Here is a 4,567-nt window from a genome sequence, read left to right on the forward strand (position 1 = left end):
CAAGTGTTAAAAGACCAAATGCCTATATTTCTTGTTCTGATAGACTCCCACCACACACCGAAGGTTCCTCAAGGACAGTTGAGGAGCTGCTGCAACAACATATTTTTCACTGGGCATAGCTTCACAGTCAACCCCTCAAGCAGAAGACTAAAATATTACTTCTTTTTAGAAGATTTTGGTTGAGGGAGAATATATCAATATGGAAAACAGACCTTTGCTTCTCGAATTCAAGAAAAACCATTAACTAATCTATGAATTTTACTTTGATACAGTGTTCCAGAGACCTCTGTGAAGAATCCTTTTCCATCCATACCACATGTCTGGGTGAAGAGAGAGGAGGGGTGGCCACCCGCCATTACATGAGCAGACACTCCTGGTGATGCTCTGGGCTCTTCTCCTTTTCTGCTGGTGGTAGTAGGCATCTTTTCTGGCAGCCGCAGCAGCTTGATGTAGGGGGCTGGAAGGAGCCACATACAAATCACCTCTTCTTGAAGGCATACTTTTTGCATTCATAGAAGAGCTCCCCAAATAGACAATCTTTGGGCAGCCATCTCTATCTTCCTGGATGGTGCACTCCTTACAATAATAGGCATCAGAGACCCCAGGACATCCACAGATCACACAGTGCTCCTGGTAAGATCCATAGTTATACTCATCAAATATGTGCACAGAGTGTAGGGATGCACATAGGCATCACAAATCACACACTTGCCATCGCGTTTTTCATACAGTCTTTCGGAGGCAACACCAGCCTGCTTGTGGCAAAATATAAAATCAGGATGCTGTTTAGCCATAGTTCCCAACAAAGTTGGCCACCAGGAAATATAAAACTTTTAAAGAAACAGAGATTCTGCAAATTATCTGCTGAAGAATTAAAGTACAGACTTCCAATTTCAGCTTTAATATGTAAAATGTTTGGAAGCCATTACTCCCATTTTTACATCTTTTCAGTCCTGCAAGATATATTAAAATATTTTTTTTCAGCATAAGGAAAATGACATAAGTCAGAAGCTTGGATCTACGTAAAGAAAGAAAGAATTTAGGAGAGAAAATAAAATAAAACATTTTATTTTAATTATTTTAATAAAATCTAAAGATAACTGGTAATACAAGAATAGTATCAATGCATTGGGTGATGGTAGCTTATGAATAAATCAAATGATTCATAGCACACTGTAAGAAAGGGGTGGGAGAAATTGGGAATTATCTGTGTGAGGTACTGATTGTGAAGTGGTGTAGTGTTGTTTGAAGATAGACTTAGGTTAAAGTGTGCATTGCAAAATCTAGGGTAATTTCTGACACCCTGGAATTATCCTTTAGTATAACTGTTATGCTAAAGGAGGAGATAGAATGGGATCCTATAAAATATTCAATTAAAAGTAGAGCAGGCACAAGAAAGGGAATAGAAACAAATAAAATCAAAATCAATTAAAACCAAACAGAAACATTATAGATATTAATACAACTATATTATCACTTTAAATGTAAATAATCTAAATATGCCAATTAAATGACATATTGTGAATAAGAGGAGGGAAAACAACCTAGCTAAATTTGCTCACAAAAACCAACTTTAAATGTTAATGCTCACAAAAGTTAAAAGTAAAAGATGAAGAAAGTTGTATGATGCCATCACTATTTTAAAAACCAGTATTAATTACAGACGAGAATGGCTCAGATCAGTAAAGATTACTGGGGACAAAGACAAGCATTATATAATGACAAAGAGGTCAATTTTCCAGGAAGATGTAATTATTCTATGCCTATATAACTAATCATAGAGTATCAAACAAGTGAGGCAAAAACAGATAAAACTGAAATATGAAATAGACAAATCTGTTATGGTTGTAACTTCATTTTTCTTTCAGTAATTGATAAATCAATTAAGCTAAAATCAGTAGAATATAGCTAATCTGTACAGTATTTTCAAACAATTGGATCTAATTGATGCCGAGATACTACCACATCCAATAATAATAACAAAAAAAAAATACTCAACTGAAGTTCTCATGGAGAATTTATAAAGGCCACATTCAGGCCCTAATACATATCTTACCAGATTTAAAAGCAAATATATTTTACAGAGTATATTCTTACCAAAACAAAATTAAACTAAGAAATTAATAGCAGACAGATAACTAGAGAGTAGCCAAATATTTGGAAGTTACACAACATCTTTCTAAATAACACAGAGGTCAAGAGAAATTTAAAAGTATTTTGAAATGAATGGTAATAAAAATACAACTTATCAATGTTTGTAGCATGTGAGAACATAGTCATTAAAGGGAAATTTATAACATTGAAATCACCTATCAGACAAGAAGAAGGTTATAAAATAAGAAAACCTAAATTTCCAACTTAGTACACTACAGAAAATTATAGTCTTATACGTATCCTTATAACAGGAAGAGAAGAGAAATAGACAAATGAGAGAATACCATGTTACAGTGGAGTCAGAGAATAGAGTGATGCATCCATTTATATATATTTTATATATAAAACGAGATACCAATATGAATATATTAGGACACAGACTGACCGAAAATATTTAATGTACACTTTGGTACCTTAAACACCAAGTTGAAGAAACACTAAGAAATGCAGACAAAACCTAAAAATGAGAGAAAGAAATGGAAGAGATTTTCCCCTAGAACCATCAGAGAGAGCATGGTACTGCTGACACCTTGTTTTTGGACTTCCAGGCTCTGGAACTGTGATAGAATAGATTTCCATTGTTTTAAGCCACCCAACATGTAGTTATTTGTTTTAGCAGCCCTAGGAAACAAATATAGATAGAGCAGCTAAAGAATGCATGAATAGTAAATGTAATTTGGCATCTTGTACAGGATTTTGGAAGATAAAAAGAACTTGAGGGAACACTGAGGATATAAGAGTAATTAATGTGTTAGCTGTAGTTAGCAATAATGTACCAATACAGGTTCATTAATTACAGTAAATGTACCACACTAACTTAAGGCATCAATACTGGAGAAACAGGGCATAGAGTGTATGGGAACACTATGTTTGTAATAATTATGTAAATCTAAAATTTTTCTAAGTTTAAAAAATTATGTATGTTATATATTTTATATATTCATAATATAACTCTATGTATGTAAAATGAAATACCAACATAGTAGAATAAAAAAAAAAAGACTCACCGAAAACATTTAATATTATCTGATACGGTTTGGCTGTGTCCCCTCCCAAGTCTCATCTTGAATTGTCGCTCTGATAATTCCCACATGTTGTGGGAGGGACCTTGTGGGAGATACTGAATCATGGGGGTGGTTTCTCCCACACTGTTCTCATGGTAGTGAATAAGTCTCAGGAGATCCGATGGTTTTATAAGGGGTTTCCCCTTTCATTTGACACTTATTCTCTCTTTCCAGATGTCATGTAAGACTTGCCTTTTACCTTCTACCACAGTTGTGAGGCCTCTCCAGCCACGTGGAACTGTGAGTCCATAAAACTTCTTTTTTAAATTATCCAGTCTTGGGAATGTCTTTATCAGCAGTGTGAAAATGGACTAACACATTATCTCAAGAAACATAGGCAATTGAAGTCAGAAACTTTTCCCATTATAATATAAAATTTGAAAATAATAATATGCAATTTCGACCAACCAGGTCAACTGAAATCCTGGCGACACAAACTAGCTAAAAGTCTCGATATGTTTTTGTTTTCTCTGACCTGTTGTAACCATATTGAGTCAGATTTAATTATAACATTACAGTGAGGATATTGAATATGTGGTTGCTAATCTATTTCAAGATGCCAATTTTAATATTAAAAGCACACACAACAGTGGATTGGTTCTCTTGTTAAAGTTGTTGAGTTTGACAATGTGCCAGCCATTGATCATATAGATGTTATGTGTAGAGAATATCTTCATAAGGCATTATTAAAATTACTATTAGGTATACTAGCAAAGTTTCCAGAAAGGAATTTCTATAAGCTATTCAGATAAATGGTATATGATTATAAAACAACTATACAATGTTATAATTGGGTGCATTCAATTATTTAGGCAAACTAAGAGAAAGAAAAATGAAAAGTATTTAAATTGGGAACACCATCTAACCTGGAAAGAAGTAAAAGGGCTGCAGCTATTACAATATTACCCCTTCAGAAGAGAATCAAAAATGTTAAATTTTTATTTTTAGGACATGTGGAAGCCAGAAGTATTGAGATGTTTAGAACAGTTATCTGTGTTGATTCTTTTACATGGCTAAATGCTATCAGCCATGCCATATCATATTATTTCATATATTAATTATATCATAATCATATCACATCTTCATATCATTGTATCATCATATTACATTCCTCAGTGTACCAGGATTTATTCAATACATTATCTCATGACTTAGATTGAATTCAAAGCATACAAAAAATAAAGGCTATACCTACATTGGCACCGAACAGAAAAACATGTGGAAGAGATCTTTGGTTCACTATAGATGTGTCACTAAAACCAATGTTGAAATTTCATAATTAAGATATTGTATGTGCTAACGTTGACAAAGAAAAATTAAATAGAAAGAAGGAGGAAAGTACATCTATG

At 33.5% G+C, this 4,567-nt stretch overlaps 1 pseudogene; it reads right to left on the minus strand.

Annotated features, from left to right (window-relative positions):
- Positions 1–478: 478 nt before the first annotated feature.
- On the minus strand, positions 479–794 carry LOC108310041 (annotated as a pseudogene).
- Positions 795–4,567: the final 3,773 nt, after the last annotated feature.

The sequence above is a fragment of the Cebus imitator genome, unplaced genomic scaffold (genome assembly GCF_001604975.1).
Source record: "Cebus imitator isolate Cc_AM_T3 unplaced genomic scaffold, Cebus_imitator-1.0 Scaffold100, whole genome shotgun sequence".
NCBI classification, from domain to species: Eukaryota; Metazoa; Chordata; class Mammalia; order Primates; family Cebidae; genus Cebus; species Cebus imitator.